The 27,123-nt window shown below is 44.6% G+C and overlaps 1 long non-coding RNA gene and 1 gene segment (V, D, J or C); both read right to left on the bottom strand.

Annotated features, from left to right (window-relative positions):
- LOC125614618 overlaps window positions 1-27,123 on the bottom strand; it is a 188,019-nt gene that overhangs the window by 133,342 nt on the left and 27,554 nt on the right.
- On the bottom strand, window positions 7,087-25,781 carry LOC125614620. Its single transcript, XR_007345193.1, has 4 exons — window positions 25,680-25,781; window positions 13,178-13,183; window positions 11,948-11,954; window positions 7,087-7,097 (listed from the first exon to the last, which is right to left on the bottom strand). It is a non-coding gene; the product is annotated as an uncharacterized LOC125614620 (long non-coding RNA).

Here is a 27,123-nt window from a genome sequence, read left to right as displayed (position 1 = left end):
TCCAGGGTTAAATCCATTTAATTCCTTTAATATTTGATTAGCCAAAGAAGAAGGATCTGAAAAATCAGCTCTATTATTTTGAATATCTTGGATATGAAGTTGGAGTTCCAAAAGATTCAAACTATTATTATTATTTTTCCAAATAAACAACCAATGTTCTTAACCTTCTCCCAATCCCAGAGAGAAGCATTGTACTTGACAGCTGTAACACACACATATTTACAACTTGTGTGGTTTTTAAGCTTTTCTTTAAATTTTAAAGCCAAAAGTTCATTACCTATATTTATAACAGTTGCCTCTCAGGCATTTAACTTAGTCTCGATCCTTTCATCAATATTTACTTGAGTGTGCAGAACGTTGGAAGGATTTTGGGATAAATTATTAAGAAATTTTGCATGTTGAATATTTTGAGATAAAGTTATTGAGGCTGTGACAGTAGATGCAATGAAAGAAACCAAGGCCAAAACTTCACAGTTATAATTCCAATGGCACATATAGGTCTCACTAGCTGGGTATGAATTTGCTGTAAGACTTGAAAACCAGCATCAGTGTACCATGGCTCTGAAATATTAGCAGGCAATAAAACAAAAGAGGGCTGATGAAGTACCAGCATTCCTTTTCCTCTATTATACCTACTAATACAGTTGGTTAAGTTACATTTGTTACATGTTACAACATATCTGTCATCTATCAATTTAACTTTTACATTTCCAATGTTTAAAACATAAGGAGATTGGACACAGGCTCATAAGCCATAGCAAGACCCCTCCTTACAGCTCTTGTCAACAAATTTTGGTAAAGGTTTGTCTGTAAAATGTAAGAATTCTGAGGCAGCAATTAAGCACCAAAAATCTTTTTGAATACCACCCTCACTGTAAGTCAAAATATTGCTAACAAATCCTGCAGGTGTCATAGCAGAATTTTTTTGTAATTGTCTCATCAATTTTTGGAGACCAGTCTAAAATATACCCACTGTCTTTAGACACCTTATGTTTTACTGGAAAAGTATTTCATAATCTATCCATCTAGGAAAGGTGCAAATCTCAATTGTAGAACTATTTGGACAGTGAGGTATTCGTGGAGGTTTTGCAGAATTGACTGGTCTGTTATGGGAAAGTCCCATTTTAATCACTGATCTAGTGTAAGGTTTTAAGTCTCCATAAATAGTATGATTAGTCAATTTAGGTCTCCCAACCACTGTCTTTTCCTCAAATGATACTCTCAGACAGCCAGCATGTTTATCGTGAGACCAACACAAAGGTAATTGTTCACTGTAACCAGAATAATTAAATCTAGTCACATGATTGGGAGTAATATGAGTATCTGTAAATCCTCCCATCATGAATGAGTCATTAGTAAACCCTGTAATAGATTCTCCAGTCCATACAGCTGGATGTACCTGGGTGGATCTGGGAAATATGTCCAGTAAGTGTCTACTTGACTCCCTTTTACCTGACGTCCTAGCAGGGCAATCACTGAAGTTACCATCATCAACGGAGTCTTATTCCTTCCTAGGAGTTAAATTATTCGCAAAGTGTGTGTTGTCAGCTTCTTCACTTCTTCACATGAGATCAGCTTTTCAGCTGGGTCATGTTGGTTCCTCTTCATTCTTCTTGGATATCTCTTTCTTTTGAGTGGAGGCTTCTCTAGGTCGATTTTCAGTCACTTGAATCTCGGTTCTATCTCTCCCATGTCGGATTGCACGTTCAGGCACCCAGATAGGACGGAAATCACTGTCTGGAAAAATACAAGCATGACCTCTGCCCCACATGATCACTGGATCTGGGCCTTTCCATTGACCAGTCTGTAAGTCTTTCCAAAAATTCTGCCTAAAGGGCCTGTTTTTGTGGAAGACATATGTCTCTCAGCTTCAGTGTGACCTTCTGTGTCACAATTTAAAAATTAAAACAAACAAGGCATGGTTGAGGCTATTATGGGGAGTCATAAACCTATTCCCCCTTTTAATGTTTGTAATTGCAGCTTAATTGATAAATGAGTTCATTCCTCAATGGCTTGACATTAGGGGTTTTAAAGAATTCATGTTTTATGGTCAATTTGAAACTCTTGGCAAAATTGTTGAAAAGAAGAGTTTTCATAAGCTGTTGCATTATCTGTTTTAATCTGTAAAAGGCATCCAAACACAGCAAAGCCTTCTAGACAATGAGAAATTACATGTTGAGTATTTTCCTTTGTACATGCTGTGGCAAAAATAAATGTGCAATGTGTATCAACTATTACATGTACATAACAGTTTTTTTTCCAAATTGAGGAATATGAGTTACATCCATTTGCCATATTTGATTTGGTTTTAATCCATGGGGATTTACCCCTGATGGCAGAGATGTAGTGTGAATAACACACTTAGGGAAGTGACTTACATTTTGACAAGCTTGTTCTCTGGTGATATTAAATTTTTTATGTAAGCTAGAAGAACTGTGATGATGCAAGGAATGTGAAACTTGTGCACAATCATATGGAGACATCTACCAATTTATCAATTTTGTCATTACCTGAAGTTAAAGGTCCTAGAAGATTAGTGTGAGCTATATATGTCCTAAGAAACATGGGTATTTTTGCATTTGCACCACCTTTTGTAGATTATGAAATCATTTAAATAGCTCTTGTGATGAGGTATTTACAATAATTGAAGTTTCAATATTTTTGGTAACTTTGACTGCATATATGCTTTCAGAATTAATAGGCTGTTTTGTAAAGTAATTTAAGGCACAAATGAGAGCTTGTAGCTCTGCTTTTGGGGCAGACGTTTATGAGGTTTGTATTACCTCTGTGTGAACATGGCTATAAAAACCTGCTTTACCTGAGCTTGAACCATCAGTGAACACTGATAGGGCTCCATCTATGGGCTGGGCACATAGAATCTTTGGAAACATAAGTAGTGTTATTGATGCAAATTGAATGATTTTATCATGAGGGCAAAGAATTTATATCTGACCAGGAAAATCAGCAAAAGCTATTTGCCATAAACTAGAAGAGTGAAAATCCAATTATTTTGATGAACAGAAAATGGAATAATTACAATATCAGGTTCAGATCCAATTAACTGTAAAACTCTTGTTCTACCTTTAATTACTAATTGAGCAATAGAGACATGAAAAGGATTAATGTCTTTTGGGGAAAGTGGGCTAAATGAATCCACTCAATAACTCCCAGTCTTTGCCATATAGCTCCCATTGGGGTATGTACAGTTGGAAGTATTAATAAATATATTAGTTCATTAGGATTAATTCTAGTAAGCTGTGCATTTTTAATTGCACTTTCAACCTTTTTTAAAGCTGCACTAGCCTCTTTTGTCAGCTGCATGGAGAGGTTGGAGAAGGATCTACTTGCAATATCTGAAATAAAGGACTTAAATCAGAAGTAGTCAATTTTAAGGATGGCCTTCGCCAACAAATATATACTAATAATTTTTGAAAGTCATTAAGGGTATGTAATTCCTTAACTTTTATCTGTAGATTTGAGGATGGATTGTACGTCCTTGAATTATCTGACCTAAATATTGCATCTTTTGAGGAGCAATGAACAAACCCATTGCTGTAAGTGAAGCCTCTAACTGAGTAAAAATTTCTGAAAGTACTTCTGGATTAGCATGAGCCAATAATATATCATCCATAAAATGAATATTATATGCATCAGGAAAGTTATCTCCTATAGGAGCTATCACTTGACCATCAAATTTTTGACATAAAGTAGGACTATTATGCATCCCTTGAGGCAAGACCTTCCAGCAATATGTTTTAACAGGTTCTTTAAAATTAATTGCTGGGAAACTGAAAGCAAATTTTTCACAATCCTTAGGATGCAACCTCATGGAGAAAAATCAGTGTTTTAGATCTATTACCATTAAGCTATAATTTAAAGGAACTGCTGTGGGTAAAGGAAGTCCAGGCTGCAATGAGCCCCTAGGCTGAATTGCATGGTTTATTGCCCGTAAATCCTGTAGTAACCTCCAATTATCTGACTTTTTCTTGATAACAAAAATGGTGGTGTTCCAAGGTCTAAATATTGATTCTGTATTACCAGCTTGAAGTTGTTCCTCAATTAACATATTAATTATCTTAAGGTTTTCCCCTGAGATTGGCCACTGAGAAATCCATATAGGCTCTTCTGTGAGCCAGGTAATATTTTCTGCTGTCTTTTGGATCAGGGAGACACTCAGGGATCCTATTAAAATTTTGGTTTGGAGTGTTTACTAATCTCTGTCGAGGAGACTGGTTTGTAAGCAGATACTCTCCCTGATAAGTTCCCTCATTATCTGCAGGAAGAAGCCCTTGATTAATTTCATCAAATTATCTCAGAGAATTTGGAATTACTAATAATAATCCTATTTTGCTTGCGATATCTCTTCCTCATAGGTTTGCTGGTAAGGACTCTAACACATCAGGTTTAAAAACTCCATTGTTCCCAGCAGGATGCTCCCAATGGACATAATTTGCACTTTGAGGATGCTGAAAGATTTGTCCAATTCCCTCTAGGTTAGCTGATGCTATATGTAAGGGCCAATTCTTAGGCCAGAAGCGACTAGACAGAGCTGTAATGTTGGCCCTGAGTCTACCACACCTTCGAATTTTTATGATTAATTTTAAGTTCCAGTAGGGGGCTCTCTTGCTGAACTAATTGAGACCAGTACTCTGTCTGGCGGTTTTGGAAACTGAATTTACTTGTGAGGGTCCCTCTAAATTACAGAGCAATAAAATTAATTGAGCAAATGTATTTTTTCTAGTAAGCAAAAGGTCATAATTTGATTTTATACAACTTTTAATTCTCCTTCAAAATAAGAATATATTGCTTCAGGTATTACCTCGATGACCCCTTTTAAATTGTTACATCAAGGCATACCTGACTCAGATGGAATGTAATCTTAAAGAAGTCATTAGACAGCAAATCCAAACAATGAAAGAACACTTTGAAAATGAATTACATAAACAGATTCAAGAAGCAAAAAATCAACTATACCAGGAGATAGAGATTATAAAAAAAATCACACAGTAATCCTAGAAATGCAGAAAACCATAAAGCAAATCAAAAAATCAAATGAGAATCTCACAAGTAGAGTAGATCAAGTAGAAGTCAGAATATCAGATAATGAAGATAAATTATATCAACTCGAAAATAGTCTAGTCAACTCAGAAAGGCTGGTAAGAAACCAGGAGAAAAGCATCCAAGAGATATGCGATATCATAAAAAAAAAAAAAAAACCAAAAGAGTCATTGGGATAGAGGAAGGGATAGAGGTCCAAACCAAAGGAATAAGCAATTTATTGAGTGAAATAATTTTAGAAAACTTTCCAGACATGTAAAATGAAACGGATTTCCAAATACTGGAAGCCTACAGGATGCCAAACATACAAAACCATAATAGACCAACTCCAAGACACATTATTATGAAGATATCCAACAATCAGAACAAGGAGAGAATATTAAAAGCTACAAGAGAAAGGAGGCAGATTACATTCAGGGGTAAACCAATTAGGTTAACGGCTGATTTTTCATCACAGACGCTGAAAGCAAGAAGATCCTGGAACAAAGCATTTCAATTGCTGAAAAATAATGGATGCCAACCAAGAATATTGTATCCAGCAAAATTAAGCTTCAGGTTTGAGAATGAAATTAAAATCTTTCACAATAAATAAAAGTTAAGGGCTGGGGACATGGCTCAAGTGGTAGCATGCTCGACTGGCATGTGTGCGGCCCGAGTTCGATCCTCAGCAGCACATACAAACAAAGATGTTGTGTCCGCCAAAAACTGAAAAAATAAATATTAAAGAATTCTCTGTCTCTCTTTCTCTCTCTCTCTCTCTTTATAAATAAATAAATGAATAAATGTTAAAAGAATTCGCAGCCAGAAAACCAGCACTGCAAATCATTTTGGGCAAAATACTACAAGAAGAGAAATCAAAAACAGCATCCAAAACCAACAATGGGAAGTTACTCAGTAAAGGAGGGAAAAAAACTAATCAAAGAGGATATACAAGCCAAATTTAAATAAATAAATAAATATGACTGGAAATATAAACCATATATAAATAGTAACCCTAAATATTTGGCTTAAACTCACCAATTAAGCAACATAGGCTAGTAACCTGGATTAAAAAACAGATCCAACAATATGCTGCCTTCAGGAGACTCATCTGATAGGAAAAGATACACACAGTCTGAATGTGAAAGATGGAGAAAATCATACCACTCACATGGTCCTCAGAAGCAAGCAGGAGTGGTCATACTCATATAGAATAAAATCAACTTCAAGCCTAAGTTAATATAAAGGGATAAAGAAGGACACTATATACTGTTAAAGGGAACCATTCACCAACAAGACATAACAATTATCAATATTTATGCACCAAACAATGCGGTAGCTTCGTTCATAAAACAATCTCTCCTCAAGTTCAAGAGACAAATAGACCACAACACAATAATTATGAGTGACTTCAACACACCTCTGTCACCATTGGACAGGTTTTTCAAACAAAAGTTGAATAAAGAAACCTTAATAACCTAGACTTAACTGACATATATAGAATATATCAACCATCATCAAGCAAATATACTTTTTTCTCAGCAGCACATGGATCCTTCTCAAAAATAGACCATATATTATGCCATAGGGAAACTCTTAGAAATTATAAAGGAGTGGAGATAATACCATGCAGCTTATCAGACCATAATGGAATGAAACTGGAAATCAATGATAAAAGAAGGAAATAAATATCCTACATCACTTGGAGAATGAACAATATGTTACTGAATGATCAATGGGTTACAGAAGACATAAAGAAGAAAGTCAAAAAATTCATATAGATAAATGAAAACACAGACACAACATATTGGAATCTATGGGACACACTGGAAGCAGTTTTAAGAGGAAAATTCATTGCTTGGACGCAAATAGTTTTTCCTCAGATGTGAGTGGTTTTTCTTCCATCCCACCCATCTCCAGGGACTGGCAACTTAAAACAAAAGTGAAACAAACGAAAGAAGAATCTTTAAATGGTCACTCATCCTCTCGCACTGCCCTCAGGAGTGAGCAGTTTACCTTATCACTTACCCTCAGGTGTTCCCCGCATGGGCCACCAAATGCTGCAGTTTGGCTGTGCACAAATCACGAGCCACTCAAGCAGGAACAAACTTTATTTCCAAACTCCACCAACACACTCCACACACGCTCCCCGGGAACCTATCTCTCATGCCACCCACACGGCTCCTCCAGCCACACACCACACCAACTGGAAATCCCTCCTCCGGACCTTCCCCAACCAACGCAAACCCTCCAGGAATCCTTGCGAGAACTCCAAAGTAGTGCGAGAACTCCAAAGCAGTGGGCGCCAGAGGCAGCAAGAGTTGCCCCATTGCCATACAGTAAAGGTCAAATATACAATACAATCAATCCAGCATCACAGCAATTATATATAGCTTAAGTCAAATCATTATCTCAATGGTTCGCTGGCATCACCTTTCACACATTCCCTCTGGCAAATGCCAGGCATCATTCTGACCAGCCATGGCTCTCAACAGACGGGTCAAGCAGGGGCTCTTGCTTCAGCTCTGGGGGAGAGCAGGCCCCCGGGCTCTGTTCAGGTCACCACCCAGCTAGCCCTGCCAGGCTCAGGGGAAGAGCAAGAGGTCCCCAGGGTCTCTGCTCTGCAGGCTCAGACAGGTGTTTTCTCACAGTAGCCAGGTGAGGAGGAGGACTGTGGCTTTGTGGGCAGCAATTAGATGCAGCATGTCCAGTGCAGGATGCTGATGGGGAGGGAAGCTTGCCCCAGACCCCTGCCCCTGCACCTCTGGGACCCCAAGAGGGATGTCTGGTAGTGCTAGTGTACTCTGTGGCCCTGCAGTGATGCTGGCTCTGTCCCCTGCAGGCAGTCAGGGGAACTAAAGCTGGGTCAGCACCATCTCATCACTGAGCCTGAAAATCCACAAGAAACACCACCAGAGTGTGACTATATCCTTAAGAAATCACCAAAATATTACACAGAACTAAGAAATGTGCATTATTTGTTGAAAATTCAAATTAAAAAAAGTCAGAAAACCACATATACTAGCGGGTTCCCACCTCCTTATGTTTCTGTGTAGCATTATCTGGAAATTTTCTTTCTATGACTCTAAATGTGCTGATAATGCTTGGATGCACACTTGAGGACATTTTAAAGCCTCCTCAAGCTGCAGGTTCTCAGAACTGGGAGAGATTCTATCTTTCCTTTTCCTCTGGTGTTTCCTGTGGAATTGGTCAGTGGAGGACACTCCAGGGAGATTTTTGCATTAATGATACCTGCAGGCAAACAGGTGAAACAGATGAGGACTTGAGTCACGTGGAGGTGCTCCAGGAAGCGGGTATCATCACCAGTCTGGCATCCTTCCCAGCAGGTTCACATGCTGTGGTGTCTGCGCCCTTAGCGGAGGATCTCTGTTTTCTTAGGAAAATGACACATCTCTTATCTTCAGCTTCTCTAATTAGCATATGCTATGTATTTTAATGTTTGTTATTTATATTAAACTTCTGCATTTAAAAAAAAACTTTCTGCTTAGAAGAGCTATAGTGGGTCATCTTTTGTTGGATAAATTTTCTGTGATGCCTGAGTTAGAGTTCTCCAGAGAACAAACCAATAAGTCACATCAATGTAATAAGCAGCTTATTGGTGTCCACTATCTATATCCACAAGTCCATTAGCCCCAGTAAAAGCAGCAGGTGCAAGTCTAGGCCCAAAGACTGAAAGACTCAAGGTCGAAGTTCAATCATGGTGGCAGTAGAATCCCATTATCTTGGGGAAAAACAGCTGAGAGAAGATATAGGATGAGTGTCCCCTGTCTCTGCTACAGTCCACCTGCTCCTGCACATTGAATAGAGCCACCTCCACTCAGGGAGATGTTTCCTCACTCAGTGCCCTGAACATCCCACCAATCTTCCTGAACATGCTCTACTAACACTCCAATACTCCAGGCCTCTCCATCCAGCCCAGCTAACACCACACAGTGTCCATCACAGCATCACAACACAACCACACACAGCAACAAGTTCTGTCCTGGACTAGACCAGGAGAAGCCTTCTCCTGTCTGCTGCAGGAAATGAGGAGGAGCAAGCAGAAACCCGGGAAGAGGACCCTCCCTCTCCTTTTCTGAGAAACCCTCCCAGTGACCTCAGGGCCTAGCTGCCTCTGAGCAGTGCCCGCAGCAGGTGGAGGCAGCAGGAGGAGCAGCTGGGGCAGCCCAGCCTCACACTTCTGCTTCCCTGGGAGGTTTTAGTCATGGCCTGTATCACTGTGGGAGGGAAAGTGTGATGTTGTAGACAGTAATAATTGGCAACATCTTCAGGCTCCTGGCTTCTGATGGTGAGAGTGAAATCTGTGCCAGATCCACTGCCACTGAACATTGAGGGGACATCAGATTCCAAACTGGTTGCATATTTGATGAGGAGCTTAGGAGCTTGCCCTTGTTTCTGCTGATACCAGTTTAACTTATTGCTAATGCCCTGACTGGCCCTGCAGATGATGGTGAATCTGTCTCCTTGAGATGCAGACAAGGAGGCAGGAGATTGCGTCATCATGATGTCACATCTGGCAGCTGACATAGAAAACAAGAATTAAATATTCACTCAATTAGACATCAGAGCATGACACAGACCACTTTGGACTCAGTATATCCCCAGTGCTGTCCCTCTTTAGCTGGGAGCCAGAGCAGCAAGAGCCCCAAGAGCTGAGCAGGAGCCCTCATGGCCACGCTGTGTCCTGATGAAGACTGACTCCTGCACAGGGTGTGAACAGCCTCTTAAGAAGTCCTCAGGGCAATGGGCTGTGCTGTGGGCACATGCAAATCAGCAGGGCTGGGCAGGCTGGGCAGAGCTACAGGGCTGCTTCTCTTAATCACTCAGCACAGGTGAGGTGTGCCCATTGACCAGGTCATTTCAGGCCAACACAGATGTACCAGATCAGAATATGCATTTTCCTGGAACACATAGAACAGTATCACCAGACTCTCTGTGAAGAGTGACCTATTGCTCTCTCCATGATCCAGAAAAGCCCTCTTCTCTTTCCTAAAGATGGTTCTTCATTATTGACATTAGAAGTATGGAGGAATTAAGAGAGAAAGGACATCTCATGCTTAGGATGTAAAAAGAGCACTGAAGGCAAAGGGGGAGTGGAGTGTGTGAATCCTCTGACATGGTTCAGGTTTATCCAGACACTGGCCTTGCTGACCAGGAGGCCAGGGAGGTGGAAGCCATTATGATTCTGCTCTTTATGCCTCTGTCTCCACAAAACACTCATTTATATAAAGGATGGTTGTTCTGTTCCCAAGAAGAGCAGGTATGAGGCCAGCCTGGCTCTTTCCTGAGGGTCTATTCTGGAGATGGCAGAGTAATGTTAGAAGCAAGTCTCAGTTCCTTTCCTTTCATGTATAGTGAAGCATGAAACTCAGCCCTCATGGGGCCCCTTGCACTCAACAGTGACCTGATACTTGCTGTGGGCTCTGGGGACACCCTAGCACAGCACAGGAATTGCAAGACCCCTTCCTTCCACTCCTGTCCCCTCCTCTCTGGACACCTCAAGGGTCTGGTCACATTCACTGAATGGGCTTTCAGTGTGTTCTGTCCCCTCTTTGTAATTCACAAGGACAGTTCATCCTCACTGCTCACCCAGTCATCCTCAGAGCAGGGGACCTTGTCCTCCCACCAGTCTGGTCCACTGTTGACCTGTTTTGTGGCTTGACTCCATGAATCCCTGGGGGAAATTTCACCTTGTCAGGTTGCAGTTAATACAGGTCCCAAATGAAAGTAGAAAACCTTCCTGAGCTTGCATTTGGGGAGACTCAGCTGATGTATGGAGGCCCAGCAGCCCTGTGGTCTTGAGTGCAGGCCAGAGCTCACAAGCTCTAATGTCCCCTATGGGACAGGATCGCTGCCTTTGTCCCAAGGTTATCTGCAACAAGTGTTCACTCATTTGAAAAGTGACAGTTGGTGAAGATGGCAGTGTCCTGTGGTGACCTGGGTTCAGCTCCACTTGGGAGGGACAGATTTCAGGGTGTTGATCAGGTCATGGCCCCAGGTGTACCTGCAAGGTACAGAAGGAAAGCATGGTATAGTCTGTTCAGAGAGGTACAGGGACCAGATACAGGACCCAGCAGCACAGCAAAGAACCACCTGACACACACCTCTGCCAGACCTTATAGGCATCTGGAATCCCCAGCAGCTCATCCCTCAGACCTGACCTCAAGTAATGAGAACTCTCTTGTTCTAGGGTGCAACACAGCCTGAAGAAACTCTGGTCCTGTGGACACCATGCAGCACCAACCCCATGGGACTCTGTCTGGATGATGTCATCATGTAGATTGGACATGATGAGCAGGAGATGGGAAGACCTCTGTTTTCTAGTGAAGTCCATGCAGTCCAGTGTTTGGGCTGCAGACCTACAGCAACTGATGGGCCTGTCACACTGTGAAAATGAGGGGACCCAGATGTCTGAGGCCTGCTGGCTCCTCCCCTTCAGAAGAAGGACAAGGTGTTGCTCCTTGCTCCTCTAATCACTGAGAAGGAAGCTCAGTGCTGGCTGGGCTCTGTGCAGAGCTGAGATGGCACCCTCCATGCTGGGTGAGCTGCACCAACCACACATCAGCTACCAGAAAAGCCTGTCTTTGCTGAGGGATCCAGAGCAGGACACTATGCATCAGACTTGTGCTGTGACCCAGGAGCCCTGCTGTGTGGCCATGGGGCCCAGCACATTGCTAGGGGAAGAAGGGTTTTTACAAGATGAGACAGGGTCTGTGCCTCTGACAAGTCACCAATAAAAAGTCACAGCAGGGACCTGCAGAGCACTAGAAAAAAGCAGGCCATCCCCAGAAAATAAAAAGAAATAAAGAACTATTGACTGTTCTAAAAGCAGCTCTGAGGCATCCCTGAACCTTGGCACCATGCCCTGGACACTGAATGACTGAGTGACTGAGCTGCTCACCACATGGGAGTGTGGTACTCAGCACAGGGCAGCACCAGCTGGGCCCAGCTCTGCTTACATTAGGATGGAAGTGGTATATTGAGATTGGACTTGTGGAGATGCAGAGGATCCACTTAACACACACACAGTGTCCCAGGGTCCCAAGAGCCTTCCCTTTCCTCATGGCATCACTTGACCCCTGTGACCTCACTGATTTTACACATATGTTAATGGCAGAAGAAAAGAAGCTAGACTGTCCTCAAATGACACAAAGAAGGTGCACTGCCTTCCCAGTGCAGCCATGGTAATGGGGACAACTGACATATTACTTGCGGTTAACAGATATCTGAGAATAGAGTATGGTCGTAACCTTAATGTGGACAGAGGAGTAATCTGAGTCCAAGATGCGAGCATAGTTTTCTGGGGTCTGTGCAAGGCTGGTGAGCATGGCCCCTGTTAAGAGCAGCAACACTCCCGAACTCCAGAGGCTGCAAATTGTGCTGACCCCACCTACCTGCAGAAGCCAGGAAACTCCAGTTTCATAAGTACTGCAGTGATGGTCTTCTGCTCCTTACTAGATCGCTCAAAGAAGTTCACCTGGGAGTATATCATGACCAAGGAAACTTGATGGACACTTGTGAAAAGCAGATGATAACTTGCCACCAGGAGAGGTAAGATAAGATTGGGAGCCATCAGAGCATGAGTAGGTCGAACTGTTGTGGTCCTGCCCAGGCAAAGGCACCACAGTTAGGAGGTTATGGCACTCACTATGGGATGCCTGGGAAGGCGGAGGGTTCAAGGATAAACCAGCACAGTGAGCTGATATTGCTGTTGATGTTAGTACCAGGGATTGGTCCCAGGGGCACTTAATCACTGATCCACACCACAGCACCTTTTCTGTTTTATTTGTTGCATGTGGGAATCTCAACAGTTATGTGCACATTATTTCCTGTGCTATAGTTTGGCTGTGAATGTCCCTGAAGAGCTCCTGGGTTATTGCAGGAATCCTCAGGCTCCACCTTCAATCAGAGGAGCTGTGGTTTTGAAAGTTGTGTCTTAGACTGTAATACCATGTATTTCAAATTTGAGGTAGGAATCCCAACTGATACAGAGAGCTGGATTCCTCCAACAAAGTGACAAAGTCACTCACTAAACCTGGAGGAAATAGTAATGTCTCACCTGATGGGGCTGAGAAGGAAAGAGGGTGGGGTGCAGAGGAGCCTCCCTGGCCCTTCCTACCAAAGTCTACTAGAGACCTCCAGAGCTTGGCTGCCTTTAAGCAGTGCCCTCAGCAGGTGGAGGCAGCAGGAGGAGCAGCTGGGGCAGCCCAGCCTCACACTTCTGCTCCCTGGAAGGTTTTTGCAATGGCCTATGTCACTGTGGGAGGGTAACTGCTAACCTTGTTGACAGTAATAATTGGCAGCATCTTCAGGCTCCAGGCTGCTGATGGTGAGAGAATAATCTGTCCTAGACCAACTGCCACTGAACCTCAAGGGGACCCCATATTGCAAATTGGATGCCTTATATATCAGGAGCTTAGTAGCTTGCTCTGGCTTCTGTTGATGTCAAGCTAACCAACTGTTACTATTCTAACTGGCTTTGCTGGTGATGGTGACTCTGTCTCCTGGAGACGCAGACAGAGAGGTTGGAGACTGGGTCATCGTGATGTCACCTCTGGCACCTGACATTGGAAACATAAATATAAGTATCCTTATAATTAATCATGTTTCAAGAAGACTTCCCTGAAGAGCCAGGCAGCACTGACCACTGGGCTGAGCACATCCCCACAATTCTCCTTACCTGGGAGGCAGAGCAACAGGAGCCTCAGAAGCTGAGCAGGGACCCTCATTGCCATGCTGTGTCCTGATGGGGACTGACTCCTGCACAGGGCAGTGGGCTGTGCTGTGGGCACATGCAAATCAGCAGGGCTTGGCAGGCTGGGCACAGTTGCAGGGAGGCCTCTCCTGGTCAATCAACACAGGCTCAGTGTGTCCGGGTGTCCCAGGTCAGACCAGCACAGCTCAGATTTGCTTGGGGTGAACATGGTTCCCTGGGGCCACAGGGCACAGTTAGCCCCCTGAGCTGTGAGTGGTGATCTGTAGTCACTTTCTGGTTCAGGACAGGCTGTCCTTGTGTGTTAAGCACAGTTCTGTGTTGGTGACCCTTGGAGGATGAGGAGGCATTACAGAAACAAGGGGATAGTTTATGCTTTGGAGGTAAAAACAGAAATAAAAATGGAAAGGAAGGAAGATGTATAAACTCACTGAGGTGTTTGGGGTTTCTAGACACTGGCACAGCATGGGCAAGAGTCAGGAAGGAGGGACCCCCCATGGACCCAGCCCTCCTTGCCTCTATGTCCATGGAGTCCTGACCCTGCTGTGTGTGGAGGAGAGGCCCCAGCTGGGCAATTTCTGCAGAGACACAAAGCATGAAGGAGCTGGAGCCCCACACTTGAGGATCACAATACACAGAACTGTCCCAAGGTCTTATTCTGGAATGCAGAGGAAATGTCCTGTTAGCAGGATCTGAGGACAATTGCTGCAGCCATCATTAGCAGGCTCTGTCCTGGATGAGGAGGCCATCACTGGGTCAGGAAGAGAGGAGAAGTATGCAGGGACTCTGGCACACAGTTGTGCTTGTGTCATCACTGTTAACCCTGAGCATAGCCCTGGGTTTTTATGACTCTCCCTAAGCCTACATTTCCTCCTGCTCACCTGCATGTAATAGCAAATACTCCCCATCCTGTTTAACCTCTGCCATGTACCTGGGGAAGCAAAAGAATGTCTAAGGGACCAAGCATCTCTCATATGTGAATGAAGGTGAGTTTTCTGCCTCCTACAATCTCCTTTTCAGAGAACAGAGAAAACAGGTTGTTTCAGGAGAGGCTGTATTTGTGTTTTAAGCACAAAGTCTAATTTTGTGTCACTGGAGAGGGCAGTTATGTACCAGGCAGAAAGTGATTAAAGGCAAATAGCAGCTGTTATTTCCCTCTGGAATTATCTGGGCTGCTGTGGTAGCCCCTGAGGCTTCCTGAGAGTAAGTATCCTTACATCCCAGGCTCCAGGATGCTGATGGCAGGGGGAAGTCTCTCCATGACCCTCTGCCCCTGAGCCCGACTGGGATGCCAATGGGCCTGCAGGATGCAGCACAGATGGGGTCTGCAGGTGTCTGCCCAGGCTTCTGCTGGTGCCAAGGTAACTAGCTGCCCACACTTCAGCTTGCTGTTCCTCTGGAGACAGAGAGAGTGAGGCTGAGGTCTGTGTCAGTACAATATCTCACATGAACCCTAAAATTGGAGATAAAACTGAATCATCACTTCTTCAATTTAGATCTTATCATGGTCTCCACAGTAGAGATGAATCATGGCAGTATGTTGGGTTTTGCTCATGGGGCTTGCTGAGCTGAGGTGCCAGGACACAGGCCCACAGAATTGAAGGTGTTTTCACAGACATGCAGAACCATCCCATGTTCCCCTCAGCTGGGACCCAGGGGAACAGGAGGCAGAGGAGCTGAATGGGGATCTATGGCTCCCTCTGGGTCCTACTGAGGCAGAGCACCTCAGGGATCTGGCTCAGGCACAGATATGCTCTGGACCCCATGGAGGGATGGGAGAAACAATAAACCTCATCCCTTGTGAGATTTAGTGAAGAGCAACACTCTCTAGTCCTGGCAGTGGGTATAGGTAAACCTCAAGTGCACACAGAAGCAGGGCCAGGCTCTGACCCCCTTGCTGTAGTGGCACCAGGTCCCTGAGGCAGATGGTGGTGCTGTCCAGCAGGCAGGAGCTCAGCCTCCCATGATCCTCTGTGCTCTGTGAAGGTCCTGCCTGCACAGTGCACACTGCCAGCCTGCTCAGGCCTTCTCTCCTTAACAGGGGGACAACTGTCACCTGTAAATGTGCCAAATCCTCCCAGAGGTGAACTCTTGCTCTCCTGACCTTCCTCTGTCTCCAGGAAGCTCCTGAAGTGACACTGCTCCACGTTCCCATGGAGTCCCCATTATCCAGCTGTGACAGCTTCACCACAGCTGCACAGTTTCCACCCAGTGGCCTGGCTGTCATGCTGGGCCTGAGTCAGACCATCAGATTGGGGACAGAGATGTCCCACAGATCAAGGGACATGGGTGGAGTTTCCTACAGCTTCCCTCACCTCACATCCCACATCAGTGAATCTCTGACACTGACAGCACCCTCCTTGCAGGTGTGACTTCTAATAAATCAAGATGATCCCTTGACCACCGACACTCAACACCTCTGTTCTTGTTAAGATGTCATTGTCTCCATGGTGAAAATACTCCTCAGAACTCTCAGAAGAGCAGCTTCACCAAGACCCACAGGATTCAGACTTAATTTCCCTCCACAGCCTCACTGGGCTCTGGGTGGTCTTTTCACTACCTGCTCTCAGCTCTTGAATCCTACCTATTTGTCTTGATCTGCAATGAAATATCTAATGGCCTGTCCATCACAGCAACCAGATCTGACCTCTGGGCTCTTCCCACCATCCATGTTCACACCACTACCTCAGGAAACCCTCCCATGCCATGTCCCAGCCTTCCTGCTCAGGGGACCCTTGTTTTGTCTTTCAACCTTCTCTCTAATATTTCTCAAATGACTCACAAAAAGAAAAAACCCACCACCTCCACTTGGTGACAGCTGCACTAGAATTCCTTCAGCTTTCTCTTCCAGGCTCTCAGGAAATGGCCAAGAAGCACATTTCCTAAAACAGTGCTTTAGAAAACAGGGTTTTCAAAATCAATTTGTGGCTAATAAATTTATTTAGACTTTTTTTTTAATTTTAAGGCATTATAGTTGTACATAATCTTGGTCCATGGTGTTCCTGTTTGTATGTGTTCATGGTCAAACATTGTAATGATGAAAGTAGAACACAGGTTGAAGATCCTTTTTCTAAATGTGGGAACCTGGAAGAGTTTCTTCAGATTTTGGAAACTTTTCATCATTTACTAATTGAACATTCCCATACAAAAATCCAAAGTCTACTAGAATTCATCCCAAAACTTTAGGTTTCTGAGCATTTCAGATATGGGATGTTAGGACTAGAAAGGTTCATCTTGCTCTACAATAAGGTGTAGTAGAATAGAGTCACCCAGAGCACCCAGGATGTGACTGTGAACTGGTGGGAGCATTGCTAGGTGGACTCTGTGGTGAGGCACGTGCTGTGTGCTGTGGTCCATTCTCTATTTCCTGATATTCTAAGACAAGGTGACTGGTTGGCTGTGGTTTGTCTGAAACCTGCTGGTCAATCTTAGACATAACATTGTTAGGATTTTAAACTTGGGTCCCATGAGGCTTCACTGCTAATCTTTACTATTGCTCAGGGAGCTGACCCTAATGCATCCATCACGGGGACAGATTCTGTAAGGAACACAGATGTCCAGCTCACATCAATAGTCTTTTTTCTAACAGACAAACAGACAACCAGGGATTCAAAAGTGATAATTGAGAAGAGGGTTAAGGGCTGGACTCTGTGGTGCAGGTGAGAGGCCAAGGCTGGGGCTTCAGAGAGGCTTCTGAGGATGCAGATGTGGAGGCAGAGTGGGGAACCCCAGGCCGCCTGGCCTCCCTGTCAATGCAGGCTTGTTCCTGCCCTCTCAGGAATATCCCTGGGACAACTGAAGACCATACCTCCTGTGCCTACTAAGAAGGCTCAGAGGTCATACAGGCTTGTGACCAGCCGCTGGGAGGTTTGTGCTCTTAGCTACAACATCAAAGATGGTCAAACCAAACTTTAGACCAACATGGGCCAACAGAACATCCTGTTGCCACTAGTCACCAGGGTGTATTGACTACTTGAGACACAGCAAGTGCATCTGAAAGATTCAATTTAAACTTTATTTTTTTTAAATTTATAGTCACACATGACCAATGTTCACCACATAGGCCAGCATAGTTCTAAAGTAACAGTCAAGAATGTCACCAAGACTCCAAGTGTGCTGGTTTATAAGCATGTGCTCTGCCCTGTGCCAGCATCAGAGTGATGAACAGTGGCATCCCAGCTCCCAGGCTGCTGTGTCAAGGTGACATGGCTGTCAGACCCACTGCCACTAACACACTAAAACAGCCCCAGAGACCTACAGATGCAGAGACCATGACCAGGGCTCTCTCTGGGAGCTTCAACCCTCCCATCCAACTGCAGAAGGCAGATGCCCACACCCACCAGTGCTGCCTGGCAACACTTTCCCCATAGAAGCCCACATACCTGGACTCCTAAAGCATCATTCCTGGGTGAAATCTTGGGTATGTTCACATCCTTATCTACCTGCATCCTCCAGGCCCTGTAATGAAAATTATGGAATTAAAAAAGGGGGGGTTTTGAAGTGCTGGTGACAATCACCCCAGGATCAGTGTCCACTGGACATGATTTCCAGGGACCTGTGGCCGCTCTCTGCCTTCACTGTTGTGTGCTGGCCCCATCTAGTGGCCACAATCAGAGGAACACCCTGAGGAGTTTCCTGTCCACAGTCATTGCTAGAGCAACAGGTGCTTTCTTGCACATTGTGAAGAATGCTTTGCTGTTGCTGTGTTTATTTCTTTCCATAGATAATTAGTCTTAAGTGGATTTCAGGAACTCTTCTGAACCATGGCTCCAACAGAATATGAACCAGTTTCCAGCTACATGTTAGCAGTGCAGGAATTGGGATTCCTCCACCATGTCTGGAACTCGAAGCCACATAATATTCTGTTGTTCAACACTCTCTAGGCAGAAATGGAGGGACCAGAGAGTCTTAGTGCTTGGGGTCCAGCTCTGCAGTTTCTCTGTGGTTCAAGGACAACTTGGTTGACCATTCTAGTCACCATCAGTGCTTTGTAATAAATAAAATATTCAAGAATATCCTATTCTTAATTAGAAGGTATGGAGAATGCAGGGGAGTTGGAGATATGGAAATTAATCAGTTAACATAGGCCAAAACAAAACACTCTGCTCCATACTCTGGAGTGTTAGTTGGAATCATTTAATAATAATAATAATAATAATAATAATAACAACAACAACAACAAACAACACTGAGGACATTCAACCTTAATGACTGTGAAGCTTCTGTCAACTACACTTAACCCGTAGCAGCAAGTGTGTTCATAGGAATGCCCACTTATCCTGAAGATTGTTTCTACTTATGTGATTTCACCATTTTATCCACAATGATGGTAGTCTCACTGTGAACAATCTATTCCTTCCCTCCATGAACTTTCATTCCAAAATGTCCTTGGCTTTCAGTGTGAGTGGACCTGTTTCCAGGTGGGATGGAGCCTGGCCACTGGCCATATCAGGAGTATGTTGCAGCACCTGATGCTTTTTCCAAGTGTCTCTGGACAGGCAGGTGGTCCAGTTCATATTAGAGAAACTAGAATCTCCAGAGGTTTGGGTCAGCAGACGGTGACCATTTTCTCTCCCTTGGGCATCTGAAGGGTCCTTGGTACACATCAGGAGGACAAAGGTGGTGGACACAGAGAACTGGTCTCAAGGCCTCAGTTCAGATCTCAGCTTCCATTAAAATGCCTCACAGGACCAGGGCAGGCCTGCATGGATGGAGGGAGGGGGATGGGGTCCCTAGCTCTCTAATTTAGGTGTGTCCTGTATTTTATGCGTGTTCAACATGATGATGACAGGAAGACTTGAATGCTTTCATCCAAACTGCACTGAATTCAGTGTCTGAGGCCTAGGAAGGGTGCATCTGTGCTCCCCACAGTACAGTGTGTGATCCCTAATAAGCCTCAACATTCCTTGACCTGGTACCCATGTGGGGTAGATGAGGGCCCATTAGTGGTCATTCTGCCTGGTGGCTGGATGCTCAGAAGCATCAGGAGCCCTAGGAGCCCTGGATGATGGCACCTGCAGGAACCTCACTGGAAAGGCTGGGAAGGTGGCTGATGGGTCCTTGTGTTGGGCCATGTGGGTGACTGGGAGCCTCCTGCTGAGCAGAGAACAGCTGATTTGTATCCACTTGGAATTTCATTATTTCCAATCATGGCCATTTTGAAAGGTCCAGTCACAAAAGGTTCAAAAATAATTTTGTCTCTAGACTTTTAGTCGTGTTTAATCTTGGGTGTGACATTCTGTCAAAGAAGTCTTCAGTGTCACTGAAGTGCCCCCTGCTGTTTGCAAAGGCACAGTCTCCCGGGGAATCCCTGACTCAGGCCCTGAAGGGACATATTACAGTATAAGCATTTGACAAAGGTCAAGGCAGACACATCCCAAATCCAGAAATAACTCAGAAACAGACAAAGTGCCTGGAGGAGCCGAGATGCCCTGCCTCACCTCAGGCCCAGGGCAGTGGAGTGGCCAACCATGGACTGAACACTGAAACCATGAGCACCAAGTAAATGCCTTCCTCTGAATCTGTTTTTCTCAGGTCTTTTGGTCATTGTGTGAAAAGTTCACTACCACCCTGGGCCACCACTTGTCAACCCATTCATCAGTGTCATTCCTGAAGGACATCTTCCATTAACATTGCCCAGTCCTTTGTTCCTGGAGGGTTACTCAGGAGGGACCAAGGAGAGTGAATCCTTTGCATCCCCAGCACCTGTGCTAAGACCTGTGCCCATAGTGGGGACAGAGGAGCTCCTGGGAGGGGTGAGCACTGAGGGCATCTCCACTCTCATGCTGGGGTCCCAGAGAGTCAAGGGCCTTATGAGTAGAGGTTCACACCTTCTGTGGCAGATGACATTGATGGCTGGGGACGACCACTGCACCTCCATGTCTAGAATCTATGCCTTCTCTTGCCAAATGTCCAGGGCTTTGAAAGACTCACCAGAAATAAATGGTGAATGTGTAAGGTGAAGATTGTGATAATTAGAATATTTTATGACCCTTAGCAGCTCTCAGGGCCTCTCAGGCCCAGGGCAGCACTCAGCAGTTGGGTGGGGTCACCAAGGGACCCTGGGGAGTAGCAGCGAAGGTCCCAGAGGTGCTGCAGCTCCACGTGCTACCAGATACTGGGCCTCTCCCCTCATCTCTGCAGGTGCTGAGCAAGGGAGGGACCTACCTTGGACCCCCTGAGGACTCAGTTCAGACCCCCACTTTCCCTGTAGGATTCCTGGGGCTCCAGGGTCACTTGTGACTAGTGTGTTCTCTGCGCAGGTGAAAGCAGCTTATATTTTTTTCTTAATCAAAATCAGATTTATTAGATTATTTTTACATCAAGAACAGACTCACTTGGAGGTGGCCCAGGAGGATGGTGACCCTGGGGTTCTGCAGGGGAGGATGTGTCAGGAGCTTGGTCCCTGGCTGTGGTCTGGAGTCTGCAGTGGCTGGGGAGGTTCTGCACATCACAGCTGTGACTCATCCCAGCCACTAACACAGGGACAGATGACATGGAAACAGGAGGGGGAAGGAAACGTGTCCAAGGTCACCTACACAGGAATCCTCTGCAGAGGTAAAGCTGCAGGAAAAAAAAAAATTATTTTGCAGCCCCTAGAAACAGATCAGAAAGTCACTTGTGAAGGGGGAAGGAGAGGATGATAAGTAAGGAATATCAGGCACATTTGTGCCTTTCTAGCATTTTTAATGTTGGCTCTTCTAGCTGGGGACTGTGATCCAATAACTAGAGATTTTTATTTGAATTATTTTGAAAAGATTATCAACTTCTATAGGCCTGGTTGATTTTGCACACTGCAGAAGTTTAAAAAAAATGTGTATATATATACTTTTCTGAGATCTTGGGGCCCCTGCTGTTCCCAGGGGCACCTTGTGGTCTTTGCTTTTGCTGTCCTTTATTGGTCATGGGTATCCCACATCCCATCTCAGATGCATCTCCAGAAGCCCCTGTGCCTTCCCTGATCCACAGAGGGGAAGAGCCACACACTCCACACCCCACTCACCACAGCAGATCCACACAAAGTTCATCAGGGATGAAATGATTCTGCCCATTTTCACTCCTGCAGCCACTGTTTCTTTGATAGCTTGGTCCCCACAACCACAAGGACATCAAAGTCTAGATCACACACTGGCTCAAGTGCACTTGACCTCATCTGAGGGCTGTAACTTGTTCCAGCAAACTCTGCTATGAACCTGAAAACCCTCAAACATCAGAGAATGTCTGGGTTTCATATTGAAAAAAAAATGGTAAATTCCATTAAACTTCAGGTACAATTACTTTCATAGTTGAAAAAATATCTATTGGGAAATGGAAAAGATGATTACAAGAGCAACAAAGATTTTTTTGAAGTGATACAAAGATAGCTTGTGTGTAAAATATCAATAAAGTTTTAAAGTACCCTAAACAGAGGAGGGAGAGACCCCAGGAGGGTGGTGCCTCATGCAAGGGTAAATCTTGGGAAGGCATTTGAGACTGAGGAGCAGCCTCAGGACCAGGTGACTAATTACAGCTCTCTTTCCTTGAGGTTTGTCCTTAAGGGAGTGGGGAAGTGCTCTACAAGGACCTAGACAAAGTGGAATAGAACTTGAAGATATCATGCTTCCAATCCAGTGCACAGAGCTCACACACATGCACAGCTGATGTCCTATAGAAGCTCCCCATCACTCAGCTTATTTTCACATTTAATTCAATACTTTTGGCACAATTCCAGGCTATAAGTGTGATGGTCTCCTGTATGAGATTGTTTTGTGAATATAACTGGTGAGTGTTTTTATCAGAAGCCACAGTGTAGAAATATCATTTCATTAATTTTTTTTTTGCAAAGTTTGGGATAAAATCTATGCAATGCTGAAAAATAAATGACTAAAAAGTGATATAATTTTATAAACTTATTTGTGAAAATTATTAACAAATGTCATCAACTGTGATCTAGATTTGTATTTTCATTGTTGGGGTTTTATGCCAAATATAATTTTGAAAAAGTGAAAGAGGAGATAGAAAACACTTTATTCTAAGATGCAGATGACACCTCTGGGAATCAGCAGATTCAGAGCAAAGTTATAATTCATGTACAGATACCGGGCGTCCAGTACCAAGTTTCCCTCTTACCCTACACCTCATCATGAGCTCACTTTGAGAACCATGAGGATTGCCCTTATCAGTTAATGTCAAGGGGTAGGGGGGCCTGGATAGGGTTTGACTTGAATGTATTAGCATCATAAGATGGCACAGGTAAGGTGACTGCCCCCACAGTGTAGCCAGAATGAAGGGTAGCTCTGATATATTTTATCAGGCCCATATTTAAGAAGAGTGTATGGTCACAAGCTCTGTGTGGAAAGATGTGTGTCCTTGTCAAAGATCTGTGCATGCATTCCTGGAAAGCAGGTTGGTTCAGGGCATAGAGGGAGAAGACAGAAATCAGAGTCCAAGTGATCCTGAGAAGATATACACTTGTCAAAAGCAGATGAGAGCTGTCCTCACATGAAGATAGAGTGAAATTGGGAACAATCAGAAGAAATAAAAATAGGGAGAATATTTTAATTCCTGTCCCTGCAAACCCAGGGCTCACCAGAGGCTGCAGCTTTGCTGTGGCAGGCTAGTGACGAAAAGAGGGAAGGGGAAGGGCATGGTGAGGACTTAATTTTCTGCTCCATGACGTACTTCCCTCAGATCATGTGCCATGTGTGGTATTTGGTTCCAGACCACGAGTCACTGTTTTCAGAAAAAAAAAAAAAATTCTGCTAGAATCAAAACAGTTATATTGATGTCATTGCATGTTCACTTCTGTAGACTGTGCTTTGGTTTCAACTTCAGGTGACCCCCCTACACCTACTAAGTTAATGCAGGAATATTCAGAGAAAAGACTAGGAGAGCTGAGGTTATTCATTCCTTTCTGGCTGAGAGGACTAACTGGGTGGTGACTGAGGGCAGGGGGGAGTGGCTGGAGGAGGTGGTCACTAGGGTTGAGCCCTGGAAGGTGCATCCTCCCTGAGGCCCCTTCCTGCTCTCCTTACACTTCCTGGCCACCAAGGGTGAAGTAGCTCTCCTCCCCCACACCCTTCTGCCCTGATGTTCTGCCCACCTGGGCCCAGAGCAATGGGGTCAGCTGACCATGGACTGACTTCCTGAACAAATGTACTTTAATAAACTTTTTCTCCTCTAAGTTAAATGACTGTTGGCATTTTGACTCACGGATATGAAACGGACCACTTGTGATTAAGAGGATTTGCCTTTAATTCAGGCCTCTGTGGGGACTAAGTGCTTCCAAGGAGAATGTGCTTCCTGGGCCTAGCAGGATAAGAAACCTTTCTTTGTGGTGAGCTGTGGCCCTCTGTAGACCAGAAGTCAAAGCACTGGCACTAAATAGGAGCTTGCTAGAAATTAAGAATTTTAGGCTATGAGGGGACCAAATATCAGTAATGTCCAGGTAAAAAAGAAAACATTCTTCATTATTTGATAACCTGGGTAAACTCATGTGAATGAGAAAGTTCAGTCAGTTCACATTAACACTGATTGAAATGTATCTAAGGATTATCTGAATGGGATTTTAAAGCAGCCACCATAAAAGTGCATCAATGAGCACCTGCAAATGTGTTTGAAAGAAATGAAAAACAATCAGAAAGCATCAACAAGAGTATTGAAAGTGTATAAAGGCAAAGAATGAAAGTTTCAGAACTGAAAAATGCATCCACCACAATGAAAGCAGAGGTGAGCTGAGCAAGTGAATGGAGCAGACAGAGGAAGGAGGCAGCAGGAGGGACAGCAAAGGTCACACCCAGCTAGAGAACCCTGGGAGAACCTGAGAAGGCAAATGCACAGGGACTCAGAATGAACCAGGAGGTGCCTCTCAGCTCTCCTCACAGCCACACTGCCAGCTTCTGAAGACAAAGACAGAATCCTTAGCTTTATGGGAGAAGCAACTAGAATCACAAGAGAATTTCTCCCCAGAAAACAGGGAGGAAAAGGGAAAGGACACACTTTTAAGTGCTGAAAGACAATTCTGTTGACCTAGAAATCTAGATCCAGGGAAATATACTTCAGAAATCAAGGTAAAATCAAGAGCCCCTCAGGTGTATAAAAACAAACAGAATAATATATAGCTAACCCCAAAGTGGGGTCAAAGTGTTCTATAAAAAAATAACATGTGATAGGAACATGAATCTTGGAACACAGGGGTGGAGAAGGACCATAAAGGGAGGGACAGATGACAAGCATTTGACAGCTGGGTCTGACAACTGCACATTGTGTACATTTGTCCAAATGTCACTATGATTCCCAGGTCACCAGAGAAATGCAAATTAAAACACATGAGAAAACACCTCCATGAGGGAATGGCCAAGACACACTATGGACACACATTACTGTCCACTTTTCTAATTCCATAGAATGCAAAAAGTGACCCTAGTGTGACTGCGAATGTGGGCAAAGGCTAATGAATTGTAAGAAATGCAACAGTGTCTGAGAGATGCTGATGATTGACAGGTCGTGGGACCAGAGGGACATGGGAGAACTCTGTACTTCACTCCAGTTTTTCTGGGACTTACACTATACTACAAATAAATTCTTAAAACATTCCTGTGTGGAATACATGGAAAGGCCTAGCTTTGCTGGACAACCCTGATACTGCTTAATTCCATCTCTTCAGTTCTTAAAATATTTTCTTTGTAATACCAGTGAGAATATTGTCATGGTTGCCTGCTGGAGCTGAACTGAAGGAAAGAGTCAGGGTGCAGAGGAGCCCCCCTGGATCCTCTGACTGACCCTCCTTGTAGTGCTCAGGGCCTGGCTGCCCCTGAGCAGTGCCCTCAGGAGGTGGAGGCAGCAGGAGGAGCAGCTGGGGCAGCCCAGCCTCACACTTCTGCTCCCTGGGAGGTTTTTGTCATGGCCTGTGTCACTGTGGGAGGGTTACTGTTACTTTGTTGACAGTAATAATGGGCAACATCTTCAGGCTCCAGGCTGCTGATGGTGAGAGTGAAATCTGTCCCAGATCCACTACCACTGAACCTTGAGGGGACCCCAGATTCCAAAATGTTTGCACCATACATGAGGACCTTAGGAGCTTGCCCTGGTTTCTGCTGATACCAGTTTATATTACCGTAAATGTCCTTACTGGCCCTGCAGGTGATGGTGACTCTGTCTCCAGGAGACACAGGCAAGGAGGATGGAGACTGGGTCATCATGATGTCACATCTGACCCCTGACATTGGAAACATAAAATGAAATATCCTTGTAAATAGTGATGTTGCAAGAGGACTTTCCTGAGTAGCCAGGCAGCACTGACCACACTGTGATTAGTAAATCCCCAGTGCTGTCCCTCCTTACCTGGGAAGCAGAGCAGCAAGACCCCCAGGAGCTGAGCAGGGGCCCTCATGGCCATGCTGTGTCCTGACTGGGACTGACTCCTGCACAGGGTGTGAGCAGCCTCTTAAGAAGTCCTCAGAGAAGTGGGCTGTGCTGTGGGTATATGCAAATCAGCAGGCTGGGCACAGCTTCAGGGCAGGCTCCTCCTGGTCAATCAGCACAGGTTCAGTATGTCCAGGTGTCCTAGGTCAGACCAGGGAAATTCAGATTTGCTTAGGGGAACATGGTTCCTGGGGCCATAAGACACAGTCAGCCACTGGAGCTGTGAGGGGTAATCTGTAGAATTTCCTGGTTGATGACAGGCTGTCCTTGTGTTTTAAGTGTTAAGGTGAGATTGGAATAAATCACCAAGTTGATCTTAGAGCAGGAGATGGAAAAGTTATTCAACAGTTGGTGGTCTGGATCCATCAGCTGGGGAGCCAAGGGGGAGGCTGCAAGTCTACACCCTTCAACTTCCTCCTGGGGTTTGAGTACACCCTTTATAGTCCAAAACCATATTAATACATAAGGGGCTGTTGCTATGATTCAAAATCATGAACAAACATCATGAGATCTAAAATTATAAACAGAAAAGGGGGTGGGCCAAAACCTTCCTTCTTGAGGACAAGTTAAAAAATGTTAGAAACATCTAAACAATTAATCTCTGACAGGGTACTTATCCAAGAAAAATGGGAACAAAAGAAAGAACATTTTTACATTGTATGAAAATTGCCATTTTGTGTTGCTGAACATGCTGTGCCAGCCATGGTTGAGGGGCACAGAGGCAGGGTTCCCATGGGAGAAGCACTTCTTATAGTAGGTGGAGTCTCAGGGTAAAATGGAATCTATGTGGTCACTGCCCATATAGCCTGGCCCATAGTTGTAGATGGGAGAGGCTGGGAAATGGCTCAGCCAGGCCGAGCTCAGGTGGGGCTGCCCCAGAGCTGCAGGCTCTGGCCCTGGGCTGTGAGGACACAGCTCTCCTGAACAGTGAGGCTGAGGCCCTGGGGAAG

The sequence above is a fragment of the Marmota marmota genome, unplaced genomic scaffold, assembly GCF_001458135.2.
Source record: "Marmota marmota marmota unplaced genomic scaffold, marMar, whole genome shotgun sequence".
In the NCBI taxonomy this organism is placed as follows: Eukaryota; Metazoa; Chordata; class Mammalia; order Rodentia; family Sciuridae; genus Marmota; species Marmota marmota.
Note: the sequence above shows the minus strand (reverse complement) of the source record. Positions and strands in the feature narration are given on the sequence as shown.